The following is a 15330-nucleotide window of genomic DNA, read 5'->3' as shown; positions in this document are numbered from 1 at the left end:
GCTGCTGAACTGGACATATCGGCCGTGTTCTTGCTTTTTTTTCTGGATTATTTCATACAATTTAATACACGCATTATACTGTAGCGACCCTGTGTTCATTTAAAGTTCTAAGTTGGTCAGTTATGCTTCATTAGGGGGCGGGGCCTGCCAGTTAGGTGGGGCTGTTTTACCTGGTGGGACGTCCTGCAGTGAGGAGGGCATCTCTGTGGGGCTTGGGGACAGCAGGGGCAGGTCCAGGGGTCTCAGGCCATAGCTTATATAAGGTGGGGTTTTGGGAAGCTCTCGCTCTCTTGTGGCTCCACTCCTGTGTGTGATAGATAACCATGACATGTGTACTTGTCTGAGCTAGCTACAGATCTAGGAGAGTTTGTCAAGAGTCTGTGTGTTAACAGGTATTGTTGGGCGTAGACAGTGGCCACACAGCTGTCTTGTTAGGGTTAATAAATTCTACCTGGCATTCTTTACCTCTGACTCCGACTCCAGATTTAGCATCCCGGCCAGGGGTGTTACACTGGTGTCAGAAGCGCTTTCGAACTGCCGCCTCGGTCGGAGGGCTAGTTTGGTCGTCAACTCGGATAACGTATCGAGTCGCGTGAGGGAAGATGCTGGGCGCGAGACCTAAGATAAAGAAAGAGCAGGCCGAGGTCAGAATCGACATAGGGGATTGCAGGGCGTCGGGCACATCGTGGTGCTTGGCGCCCTGAACTGGCAGTTCAAGGTGTTGTGTTTTGGGCTGTGCAATGCACCGGCCACATTTGAACGCCTCAAAACGCCGTGTGCTGTCAGACGTCCCCAGCCAACAGTGTCTGGTGTATCTAGATGACATCCTCGCCCATGGGATCTCCTTTAAAGAGGCACTGGGGGCACTGAGGAGAGTGCTGGAGAGGGTGACGGCGGCAGGTCTGAAACTGCACCCGGAGAAATGCCACTTCATGCGTCGAGAGGTCACGTTCCTCGGGCATCGCGTAGGGGAGAAGGGCATCAGCACCATGCCTGACAAAGTGGAGGCTGTCAGAGACTGGCCCGTCCCAACAACAAAGCAGCAGGTCAAGAGCTTCCTGGGACTGGCCTCCAACTACCGCAGGTTCGTGAGGGGGTTCTCCAACATCGCTTCCCCCATCACAGGCCTGCTGGGTAAGGACAGAGAATTTAGTTGGACCAAGGAATGCCAACAAGCATTTGACTCCCTGAAACGTGCCCTGACCGAAGCCCCCGTCCTTGCTGCCCCTGACCCATCACAGCCGTTTGTACTCGACACTGATGCTAGCAACGTAGGCTTGGGAGCGGTGTTGGCACAGCCTGGCCCAGAAGGAGAGAAAGTGGTGTCATACTTCAGCAGGACCTTCAGTAAGGAAGAACGGCGCTACTGTGTGACACGGCGAGAGCTGTTGGCTGTAGTAGCAGCCATGCGCCACTTCAAATACTATCGATGTGGCATACCTTTCGTTGTGCGCACTGACCACGCTGCTCTCCAGTGGCTGCTGTCCTTTAAGGAGCCCGAGGGGCAGATCGCGCGCTGGCTGGAGGAACTGCAATCCTTCAACTTCCGGGTGGAACACTGAGCCGGTGCTCGCCATGCCAACGCCGACGCACTGTCCCGCCGTCCCTGTGCAGACGAAGGCTGCGGCTACTGTGAGCAGAGGGTGGCCAGAGAGAGAGCGCTGTGTGAGGAGGAGGGTGCAGTGGCTACGGTGAGCCAGCTGGGGTCTCCGGTGTGCAGAGAGACTCACCTGGTCGACGTGTGTGTCGCTGGCACATTTCGGTGAACACCCTTGACTCAAAGTTCCTTCCCTGGTCACTGTGGATCGCCTCAGGCACCCCAAACCAGCTGATAAAAACCCCCAGCAGCGCGTCAACAACCGTCTCAGCCTCTTGGTCAGGAAGGGCATATGCTTCAGGCCATTTTGTAAAATAGTCCATTGCAGTCAACACCCACCTATTTCCCTTGTCTGAAACTGGGAAGGGGCCCACTACATCAACCCCCACCCTTTCCAAAGGTGACCCTACAGGGCAGTCACATGCCCAGTCACATGCCCAACTGTTGCAGTTGGGCATGTGACTGCCCTGGTGGGCCCTTCCTAGCTGCACAGCTGTCACACTTTCTGCAATAGTCCTCTACGTCACGTCTATGTCGCCCCCAGTAAAACCCTTTTCTAAGTCGTCTAAGCGTCTTGGTCGCCCCAAAGTGCCCAGAGCCTAGGCCCCCATGTAATTGGCCTAACACTGTCTGCTGCAAAGCTTTTGGGACCACTACCGTTGCTGGAGTCTTCCATCCCCTCAGTAGGACCCCCTCCGCCAGCCTCAAAGTGTTAAAACTAGCCCACAGTCTCTTTGTTGTTGGTGAGAGGGGTGCCACCTCCTCTCTCGGCGGTCGTTGGCCCTCGCGGACCCACTGTAGCACCGGTGCCAGCTCCCTGTCCTCCTCCTGTTTCTCCCTCCACACACGTCCATGCAATAAACTAATGCACACCTGAATGAGCACGGATTTCTAGCGCATTTACTTGAACTTCTTAGGTGATAAGAAGGTCAAAAGAACATTTTAAAATAAATTTTAAAATGGACTGAATAAAGCTCTCTATGAACTTGATGTGCAATGCCATGCTGGCTGATATGACGTTTGTGCATGAAACACAAGCTCACTTTAACTAGCAGAATAATACAGCATCACGATACACAGTCTCACGTTTAGCTATGTCTTAATAGTATTTCGAAGGGCAAAAACATGAACTTTAACTTTTGGCTTTACTTCAAGTCAGCTGTTGTTAGTCAATTAGTGGGAGGCCAGTAGCATATAGCATTAGCTTAGCCTGAGCAAACTTGTTCACTTCGAGCTAGGTTTCAGGTTTCAGCATCCAGGCTCCTCGCTGAGCTCATCCCGCCTCTTTGCCCATTTCTGTTTATCCAGGAGTGACGTGCGTTGACGCGCTGCCAAAAATGGCGACGGTTGGCTCCGCCCACTTTAGGCTTCAAAACTGCTCTTCACAAACCTACGGGTGACGTCACGGACACTACGTCCATATTTTAACACAGGTGAGGGTAATAACAACATGGTGATCACGAACACAGGTGAGGTCAATAACAACATGGTGATCAGGAACACAGGTGAGGTCAATAACAACATGGTGATCAGGAACACAGGTGAGGTCAATAACAACATGGTGATCAGGAACACAGGTGAGGTCAATAACAACATGGTGATCAGGAACACGGGTGAGGGTAATAACAACATGGTGATTAGGAACACAGGTGAGTTCAATAACAACGTGGTGATCAGGTACACAGGTGAGGTCAATAACAACATGGTGATCAGGAACACAGTTGAGGTCAATAACAACATGGTAATCAGGAACACAGGTAAGGTCAATAACAACATGGTGATCAGGAACACAGGTGAGGGTAATAACAACATGGTGATCACGAACACAGGTGAGGTCAATAACAACATGGTGATCAGGAACACAGGTGAGGTCAATAACAACATGGTGATCAGGAACACAGGTGAGGTCAATAACAACATGGTGATCAGGAACACAGGTGAGGTCAATAACAACATGGTGATCAGGAACACAGGTGAGGGTAATAACAACATGGTGATCAGGAACACAGGTGAGGTCAATAACAACATGGTGATCAGGAACACAGGTGAGGTCAATAACAACATGGTGATCAGGAACACAGGTGAGGTCAATAACAACATGGTGATCAGGAACACAGGTGAGGGTAATAACAACATGGTGATCAGGAACACAGGTGAGGTCAATAACAACATGGTGATCAGGAACACAGGTGAGGTCAATAACAACATGGTGATCAGGAACACAGGTGAGGGTAATAACAACATGGTGATCAGGAACACAGGTGAGGGTAATAACAACATGGTGATCAGGAACACAGGTGAGGGTAATAACAACATGGTGATCAGGAACACAGGTGAGTTCAATAACAACGTGGTGATCAGGTACACAGGTGAGGTCAATAACAACATGGTGATCAGGAACACAGTTGAGGTCAATAACAACATGGTGATCAGGAACACAGGTGAGGGTAATAACAACATGGTGATCAGGAACACAGGTGAGGTCAATAACAACATGGTGATCAGGAACACAGGTGAGAATTATAACAACATGGTGATTAAGAACACAGGTGAGGTCAAAAACAACATGGTGATTAGGAACACAGGTGAGGTCAATAACAACATTGTGATCAGGAACACAAGTGAGGGTAATAACAACATGGTAATTAGGAACACAGGTGAGGTCAATAACAACATTGTGATCAGGAACACAAGTGAGGGTAATAACAACATGGTGATCAGGAACACAGGTGAGGTCAATAACAACATGGTGATCAGGAACACAGGTGAGGGTAATAACAACATGGTAATTAGGAACACAGGTGAGGTCAATAACAACATTGTGATCAGGAACACAAGTGAGGGTAATAACAACATGGTGATCAGGAACACAGGTGAGGTCAATAACAACATGGTGATCAGGAACACAGGTGAGGTCAATAACATGGTGATCAGGAACACAGGTGAGAGTAATAACAACATGGTAATCAGGAACACAGGTGAGGGTAATAACAACATGGTGATCAGGAACACAGGTGAGGTCAATAATAACATGATGATCAGGAACACAGGTGAGGTCAATAACAGCAATGAACTGATGTCTGCTCCACGTGAGGGAGAGGAGGGGTTGGATCTCATATGTATAAATGTGTGTGAGTGTGTGTGTGTGTTTGGAGGGTTAGGACAGTTATGCCCAAACTCCATTGAAACCCATGGAGCCTTGCCCCCATCAAAAAATTAATAATGTAAAGAAAACTAAAACAACCCTGGTGCAACTATAGTTGTCTAGTGAATCACCCAGTGAAACTCCATCCTGGGTGACAGAGGATTGTGCATGGAAGCAGGTCAGCCTGTCCAGATGAGCATTGCATTGGAGGACATGTCTCAAACTTCAACTTCCTGAAACCCCCTGGGGAATTGTGAAAAGGCAAGTGAAATGAAAACTACAAAACACGAAGTTGATTGAAAAACAAGGTCAAAGGAATTAAATAAATACCATTTTCATTAGGGATACACATTTTGTTATGTTTAAGAGACAACATGTGATTCTATCTTACAGTGCATATAATGTACTGATTACTGAAACCATCAATACAAACCAATCTCAAATACACATTGGGGACTGTGAAGTTACTCATTATTCTCACGTTTTGGTGTAAGCAGGACGCCAAGCTTAGAGTTAACAGACAAATAAAGAGTTTAATAACAAAACTGAGACAAGTAAAAACAACCAAATGGCAGGAACAAGGCAAGCAGGCAGGCCAAAACAGAGGACAACAGGCAAGACACACACAATATCACAACAAGGGCTGACCAGAAGTGGACAAACTAAATTGGGTACTAACAGAGACTAACAACAAACAGGTGAAGACAATCAGAACAAAAAGGACAGACTACATTCAAGAACAAAGGAAATAAAAACAGAACAGAAGCACACAATTATGTCATTTATTGTCATTTATTATTATGCATTTTATGACGGGATTTGTGTTGACATGAAGTTACATAAAGTATAATTACATATATAATTAGGTATTTCTGTTTTAATATCTGATTCAATTTTTTGACCTAGGAATCTTTAGGACTGGTTTCAACAGGAATACTCAGAACGTACAAAGATGGTAGAAATGTTCTCAAAAAAGATAGATTGAATGTAGATTCAACCCTACTCTGTAAAGGTACTAACTTGTACTTCATTCTTCTTGAATCTTGATTCAGGTCAGCCTGCAGGACAGTAAATAACCAGCAGAGAGCGTGCTTTACTTACTATTACCCAGATACAGTGAAGGAAGTAAGAGTCAATGGAAATGTGTGGGTTTAAGGGGAGCAACGGTCATATGATTATCCAGCTGAAGACTCCTCCCATCTAAAGAGTCCTACTTCCCTAAAACGTGCCTAATGGCTCAGACAGACTTTCACTGTTAGTGTTTTTCTGTCTGTATTTGCAAATATAATAAACTGTTATTGTGTTAAAGAATATTTTGATCTATGTCTTACCTTCCTTAGTTCTAATCAGTGAATTTCTACCACACAAGAGAATCTTGCTTCTCCAGAGGTATACTGCAAGGCCCAACACATGCATGCTCAGCACCCCCGACCAGAACATGTTAACTTTATTGACAGGTGCCACTGTCATTCATCTACATCAAACTTGGAGTGTAACAACCCAGCTGCTGATATCTTTTATCTGAAGATAACATTACAGAATGAATAATCCAACTGAGGTCCAACTGTATTTTAATGTTATATAAAATATGAAAACATTATGACATTTGAGTACGTTACTTTTCTCTCTTATTTTTAACTGATTGGTGAGCCATTTTATTTTAGTGTCCCACAGATCATATAAATAATGAAAAAATTAAGAGACCACTGCACCTTTTTCTTTCCTTTCTGAAAGTTTTGAGTGAGGAACAGAAGTGTTCAATTTGCAGGGATCTCTTAATTTTAACTCTTCTGTTCCTCACTCAAAACCTTCTGTTTCTACTTTTTTGGAAAGGAAAGAAATAGGTGCAGTGGTCTCTTAAATTTTTCCGGAGCTGTACATTAATGTCTAAATGCTTTTCCTTGAAGTGGTAAATGACACTCCATGGGTTTGACACTTTAACACACTAATTAACAGAAAACATGAATACAATCAAGCCAAGTGAAACAGCATGCCCCTAGAAGACCTGCCCTGCAAGGCACTAACAATTATGAAAAAAGGACACTGGCTTCCTGGCTTGAAGTCTGCATTGAAATGCAGAGCAAATCCCAAACAAGCAGTAGGCACAGACCAAAAGAGGAAATGAGCCATGAGCAATATGGTCTGGTATGAGAACCTGCTACACTGATGGCCATGTGACCCTGGAGTGGGACCTGGCACACTGATGGCCATGTGACCCTGGAGTGGGACCTGCTACACTGATGGCCATGTGACCCTGGAGTGGGACCTGCCACACTGATGGCCATGTGACCCTGTTGTGGGACCTGCCACACTGATGGCCATGTGACCCTGGAGTGGGACCTGCCACACTGATGGCCATGTGCCCCTGGAGTGGGACCTGCCACACTGATGGCCATGTGACCCTGGAGTGGGACCTGGCACACTGATGGCCATGTGACCCTGGAGTGGGACCTGCCACAGTGATGGCCATGTGACCCTGGAGTGGGACCTGCCACAGTGATGGCCATGTGACCCTGGAGTGGGACCTGCCACACTGATGGCCATGTGACCCTGGAGTGGGACCTGCCACAGTGATGGCCATGTGACCCTGGAGTGGGACCTGCCACACTGATGGCCATGTGACCCTGGAGTGGGACCTGCCACACTGATGGCCATGTGACCCTGGAGTGGGACCTGCCACAGTGATGGCCATGTGACCCTGGAGTGGGACCTGCCACACTGATGGCCATGTGACCCTGGAGTGGGACCTGCCACACTGATGGCCATGTGACCCTGGAGTGGGACCTGCCACAGTGATGGCCATGTGACTCTGGAGTGGGACCTGCCACACTGATGGCCATGTGACCCTGGAGTGGGACCTGCCACACTGATGGCCATGTGACCCTGGAGTGGGACCTGCCACAGTGATGGCCATGTGACCCTGGAGTGGGACCTGCCACACTGATGGCCATGTGACCCTGGAGTGGGACCTGCCACAGTGATGGCCATGTGACCCTGGAGTGGAGAATTTCTTATTTAAGCAAACTTGCACGTGTTTTGGCACGTGTGCAAAAGAGTAAGTAAAAATGTCTACAATAGGTACAATACTTACAGTGGGGAGAACAAGTATTTGATACACTGTCAATTTTGCAGATTTTCCTACTTACAAAGCATGTAGAGGTCTGTAATTTTATCGTAGGTACACTTCAACTTATTTAAAAATCACATTGTATGCTTTTTAAATACATAATTAGCATTTTATTGCATGACATAAGTATTTGATCACCTACCAACCAGTAAGAATACCGTCTCTCACAGACCTGTTAGTTTTTCTTTAAGCCCTCCTGTTCTCCAATCAATACCTGTATTAACCTGTTTGAACTCGTTACCTGTATAAAAGACACCTTTTGATAAAAGGGTGGAAATTGTAGGTCCTGTGTACCTTCACTCTGTTTTCTTCCTGTTTGGGCCTGCTGTTAGTGTGTGTGTGTGTGTGTGTGTGTAAGTGCAAGTTTTGCGTTTCTGCCCCTGTCGTTCCAGGTGGAAGGAGATGGACCAAACCCATTTACAGAAAGGGGAAAAACGTATTTGATCCCCTGCTGATTTTGTACATTTGCCGAAAGACCAAGAAAGGATCAGTCTATAATTTTAATGGTAGGTTTATTTGAATAGTGAGAGACAGAATAACAACAACAAAAAATCCAGAAAAACCCATGTCAAAAATGTTATAAATTGATTGGCATTTTAATGAGTGAAATAAGTATTTGATACCCTCTCAATCAACCCACAAGGTCCACCTGTTCAAGAAAGCACATGTACAGGCCTGTCTGAAGTTTGCCAATGAACATCTGAATGATTCATTTCCAAAGGGGAACCCACATAATCCCTGTGGGATGCAGAAACTGGCAGAGAACCTTTCCGTGCAACAATGTCTCTGGAAAATGTCCACATAATTTCCAGGATTATCCGCTTTGATAACCGAGATGACAGACTAGCTCAACGGCAGAGAGACAAGCTAGCTGCAATCAGGACAGTGTGGGCCAAGTGGGTGCACCTGTTTTACAACCCTGGGCCTAATGTCACCATTGATGAGCAGCTGATGCCATCTAGGGGCTGCTGCCCCTTTATTTGTAACCCACTCCTGGGTAAGGACACCTTCGCTCTAGGTTCGTGAGGAGAGGAGTTCAAGTGCAATGGGCAGACACACACCAGGGATAAAGCTACTTAGACTTTAGTAACAAATTGTATAATTGAACCAGGTAAAAATACATCTACACATGTAAAAAAATAAAATGGGCCCTTCGAAAATAAAATAAATTGTCCTGTAAGTTGACTTATTGTGTTTCCTTGGGTTCAATCGAAAGTTCCTTCACCAATCCTCGCTTTAAGTGTAAAGTCAGTTAGTCAAGTCAATAGTCAGTATATGGCCATCCGAAGAGTGATGACCAGTGGAGTGACAGGTACAATCCTACCACAAAGCAGATAGGGTATCTGGCTCCTTCAGTGGACAGGATTCAGTGACAGAAATCAACTGAGTTGGCTTGCCAAAGTCGCCATCTATTGAGATCGATGAATCTTCTTCAAGGATTTTCAAATCCAACCAAAAAACTTGACCTGCATTCACAACCAGGTTATAACCTTTTTTAAGTTTCATAACTCCTTTCCCTAATGCAGGTTGCTTTTAAATTCATCTATCACGTGTTCACATGTTGTACAACATTAACTCCAGTGTGTAAAATAAATATTTACAGAACTGGACATGCTTCTACATGCTGAAAAGTAGTGAATACCATTCAGTTAACCAATGCAAAGTAATCAGATATAATACCTTGAATTCAAATAAGTAGTTTAAATCACAACTGCAATAAGCTTACAATCGTATCAAAAGATAATTCGTTTGTTTCAGTATAAAGCATTGGGATAAATAGTACCTCATACGCATTTCACACATGGAAACGTAACTGAGAATCAAATTTGACCTTTCAAACAAGGATGAATGCTTATTTCAAACAAAATGTCTTTCCATTCACTTGATAATTTTAAATGTACCATTCGTAGTAAAAGTACAATAAGAATATACATCTTTCATCTTCTATCGAGATATTTCTTAGCATAAGTCCAACTAATATATAACATAAGTGATTCAGACTGTAAACTGACGTAAGGATAAACGACTAGCTTACCGAAACAGGGTTGCAACAAAACTTGATGAATTCGGCACCCGTCTTCATCAAGTACCATTCAAACGTTCACAGTCCTTTTATTAAATGTTCCAAAAACTTAAGTGTCTTCATGAACTTAATCATCACGAGGTTCAGCTCCTCCAGAAAACAACTAAATCTAGCACATGCATAAAAAAATATCACCTTCATTCTTTCTCGTCTGTTATTCAGCAACGGATGCATCTAACGTGCATCGTGAAGTTTCAAAATAAAAGTACCTAATCTTAACTTAAGACGGTAAAAGTATCTCTTTATCAAAATTATGTTTTTAACAATGACAACTTAATTCCTATGAATTTTCTTATCAAAATGATGATCTAACTTTTTTTTTAATCGTCCGATTTCAATGGTATATTATTTGTAGCCACTTTCGTGAAGCGTTCCGTGTATAATTCATAGACTGTATTTGGGTTGTCTGTGTATTGTTTGGGTTGCTATGGAAACTTTTCACCAGGCAACGACATTGACCATGCATCTTAGAAAGGCTAATGTGTAGACAAGAATAGGGATTACAAGGGTGTACATCACTATATATGATGTTTTGAACCATAATACATCGTTTGTATTATAAATATATGAAAATAAATATTTAGTCAACATAGTATGGGGATGGTCTTGAGTTTTTGGGAAGAAGTTGGTAATTTTTCTGAGTTTATAAATTATATAAGTCCAAACGTAACTAGCGATCTAGTGGCCGTTCTGCGTCATTACATGCAAAAAGAAGTGATATAAGATCATTATATTTCATTTTATTGTGTTTTATTTCTAGGTAGAAGAACCAAATTTTTGGGGGGTGCCTATATTTTTTACCTTCTATTATTTCATTATTTTCAAACCAATACAGTGTAATTTGATAGTGAAGGCATGAAAGTATGAGGAAATACCATTGACACAATTCTTTATAATGCTTTCAAAAAAAATTCTTTATGCTGAATGGCAGAAATGTTTTCCGAAAAATATTCTTTTTGCCTTTCCAATAGATTAGTTTTTAAAATGGTGACCCAAAAGTCTGTTTTTATGTGTTTTTATTGAAGCCAAGGGGGTTGTGATTACCAGGATACATCATAATAGGTTGTATCTGTTACAGAAATGAATCTAGGACCCAAAATGTCCAAGTAGTGAAATCCGGTCAAAATCCCCACCGACTACTTAGGGTTAACATGAGGTTACACAAGGGTCCCGGTTCGGGGGTTTGAAAATGTGGTCACCCTAAGTACATTTTGTCCATCATAGCAAATAGAGACACATTTCTGTTTTGGGTGATAAAAACTAGTGCTCATCATATGGTAAAGGGTGTGTGTCACTTTGTGTGTCTGTAACAAGGCCAAACATTCAAGGGTATGTAAACTTACGATTAGGGCCATTTGGGTGATTTCTGTTATCATTACGATTTAAAAAGGAGCCAAAAACCTATGTGATAATAAATGGCTTGATTTGATCACTATCCCTAAATAAAATAGTTTTTTTTGCATGATCAGTCATATTTTCAAAATCAATGCCAAAATGTCACAGTTTTCTGCCAGGGTATGCAAAGTTATGTGCATAACTGTATAGCTAGAGGTTGTCATGTGGAAGCACTTACCGAAATCTTCGTCACTGACCCTGTAATTCTTCTTTCAAAAACACACCCAAAACACTTAAAAACACCAGACCAACGACAAACGTCAATGGGTGAAACGTAATATCCATGAACCCCCACATTAAGTAATTGCGCCCAACTTGCCGTCTGCAAAGATACCCTCCTTGTTAAAACACAAGTTCACATTTTTAAAACCGTTTCCACCAGTGAACTTTTTCACAGATGATTGCTTGACGATGCAGAGGTCTCAGAAACTCATGTTTCAGGGTTCTAAAAAACATACACTCACCTAAAGGATTATTAGGAACACCATACTAATACTGTGTTTGACCTCCTTTCGCCTTCAGAACTGCCTTAATTCTACGTGGCATTGATTCAACAAGGTGCTGAAAGCATTCTTTAGAAATGTTGGCCCATATTGATAGGATAGTATCTTGCAGTTGATGGAGATTTGTGGGATGCACATCCAGGGCACCAAGCTCCCATTCCATCACATCCCAAAGATGCTCTACTGGGTTGAGATCTGGTGACTGAGGGGGCCATTTCAGTACAGTGAACTCATTGTCATGTTCAAGAAACCAATTTGAAATTATTCAAGCTTTGTGACATGGTGCATTATCCTGCTGGAAGTAGCCATCAGAGGATGGGTTCATGGTGGTCATAAAGGGATGGACATGGTCAGAAACAATGCTCAGGTAAGCCGTGGCATTTAAACGATGGCACTAAGGGGCCTAAAGTGTGCCAAGAAAACATCCCCCACACCATTACACCACCACCACCAGCATGCACAGTGGTAACAAGGCATGATGGATCAATGTTCTCATTCTGTTCACGCCAAATTCTGACTCTATCATCTGAATGTCTCAACAGAAATCGAGACTCATCAGACCAACATTCTTCCAGTCTTCAACTGTGCAGTTTTGGTGAGCTTGTGCAAATTGTAGCCTCTTTTTCCAATTTGTATTGGAGATGAGTGGTACCCGGTGGGGTCTTCTGCTGTTGTAGCCCATCCGTCTCAAAGTTGTGCGTGTTGTGGCTTCACAAATTCCTTGCTGCATACCTCGGTTGTAACGAGTGGTTATTTCAGTCAAAGTTCCTCTTCTATCAGCTTGAATCAGTCGGCCCATTCTCCTCTGACCTCTAGCATCAACAAGGCATTGTCGCCCACAGGACTGCCACATACTGGATGTTTTTCCCTTTTCACACCATTCTTTGTAAACCCTAGAAATGGTTGTGCGTGAAAATCCCAGTAACTGAGCAGATTATGAAATACTCAGACCGGCCCGTCTGGCACCAACAACCATGCCACGCTCAAAATTGCTTAAATCACCATTCTTTCCCATTCTGACATTCAGTTTGGAGTTCAGGAGATTGTCTTGACCAGGACCACACCCCTAAATGCATTGAAGCAACTGCCATGTGATTGGTTGATTAGATAATTGCATTCATGAGAAATTGAACAGGTGTTCCTAATAATCCTTTAGGTGAGTGCATTTCATTCTTCAACAAATGAATTTTGTTAGCGCCCTGTCAGAGTGTATGCATGTTATGTTTAGGTAACAAAAGACCATCTGTTATCCGTACACAGGAAGTCACGTTCATTCAAAGCGTGACAGTAAATAGCTAATGGGCTAATGTGTATGCAGTTTGGGATGTCTCTAAAGGTGAGGACAACCAGAAGTTTCTTTGAGATTGAGTGAGATGAGATTGAGGTTGTGTAAGGAAGACCGGATATGCAATCATTATTTATAAATAAGTGAATCACTCTCTCCCTTGACAACCGGATATGCAATCATTATTTCAAACACTATACAAAATGGCTGATTCCTAACAGCCCTATGACAGGTGTTTAATATTAATGTACAATGTATTTACGAGTCATAATCCTCTGGTTCATATATGGGTGCGTTTAATACTTGGGTTTGTGTACACACAAAGCTATAAAAGTTACGGTATGGATTATACATGGTGCGGGGGGTTATAAACAGGGAATTAAGGTAATAGTTTGCTGCAGTTCTTTTGCGGGTGAGTGATTTTTTAAAAACTTTTTCCTAGCATCATTGAGCAGGACCCTTCATGTAAAAGGTGGCTTGCCTCCTGAGAGGAGCCTGGCAGACGTGGTTCACTGCACCGAAAGAATCAGGTGCCTCCTCTCGCCCTTCCTCACAAGTCTTGAGCTAACTGACGATGGTTGTCAAACTGGTGACCACCCCCCAAAAATTAATAGTTCATTCATTTCAGTTTCGTCCTCTCATATCAACCTCTCTCTCAAAGAGCAGTTCCTGTATAATGATCTCTTTTCTTAGCAATTCCTCTGAACATTCCTCTCCTTCACTGCCCCAGCAAGCAACACGCCAGTGGCCCAATAGCGTTTTGTTGCTGCGGCCGCCGAGCTTTTCTGCAAAGTGTTCGGCAAGCGGGCCACAGGCGGCAGCCGCTTTTTTTAATAGCGCGCGTCGCAGTCGCTTTCATGACAATGCCTTCTAAGAATACCCTGATCAGCGGCTCACAAACGGCCCGACGGCAGCTATCTGCTTTTATGCAATAAACCCAGCAGGATGCCTCACGCCCCAATATTAGGTTTTATTTATAATAATCCTTTATAATGATTTTGGTCATATCACAAATGACAATTAACTGAATTATATCTAAACAATTCATTTAAAATAGTGCAAGATGCATACAAAAAAAAAAACATGAATTATACAGCAAGCATACAAAATAAACATGTGCAAATGAATTGAAAAAAACATTTTACAAAATCAAACAGTGCAAGAAAACGTGTCCAGTAACAGATAGTAAAATTACAGTATTTAAATTTGAAAGTACAAAATAAACATAATACAATACAAAATAAAAAGGGCTAGAATGGCAGTAATATATATATATAAGTATGACCTAGCAGCAATCAATAGTTATTGAATATCAGATACATCAGTGCAATAAGATTGAATGGTGGCATAACACTACAACTACAGTTAGAATTAAGAACATTCACACAGAGCTATAAATATATTAAGAGGATAATGCAATCATATATATATATATATATATATAACACTGTACATAGCAGCAGTAAAAAAATAAAAATATATGAAATACAGTACTGCAGATTAGCAGCAATATTAGTTGTGCTGGAGATGTCATTCATATTCACGACAGGTCCCTTGTACCGCCGCAACATCTCCCACCTGCACGGTCAGCTGCCCCTTTCTGGTACCTGGGGACCTGGTTCTGGACCGCCTCATCAGTGGCATCCCGGTTGGAAAGATTCTTCCTTATGGCTCCTGTAATACAGCAATCAGATATTATACTTAAATGGTCTGACATGATTTTGAGAATTGCATGACATTCAAGACAAATGAAATGTTTCATCAAGACAACATGCTAGCGTAACTATAGTCTTGTTTTTACCTGATTGTAGAGCCAGCTCTGCCCGCAGCTCAACCTTCTCTTCAGTCAGCCGCTTGATCTTCTCCAAATGTTCTGAAAGTAAAGACATACAGTTAATTATTCAGTCCTAAATATCTGGTTATTTTACAATCAGAACTCAAATCACAGTGTCCACCAAAATGTTCATTCTTACCTGTTCTGCACAGGTAAGAATGAACATTATGGTGGACACTGTGATTTGAGTTCTGATTGTAAAATAACCAGATATTTAGGAACTTCCCCCTACCCCCTACCTCTGCCTTCTTGACCTTAAAAATAAATTGAAATTGACAAATAAAATTGGAAGCAACATGCTTTAATAACAAGCTAAGCATCTGGGTTAAGTAAATGAACCCACATTTACATATGTAGCCAT

This window comes from Esox lucius, chromosome 17, assembly GCF_011004845.1.
Source record: "Esox lucius isolate fEsoLuc1 chromosome 17, fEsoLuc1.pri, whole genome shotgun sequence".
NCBI classification, from domain to species: Eukaryota; Metazoa; Chordata; class Actinopteri; order Esociformes; family Esocidae; genus Esox; species Esox lucius.
Note: the sequence above shows the minus strand (reverse complement) of the source record.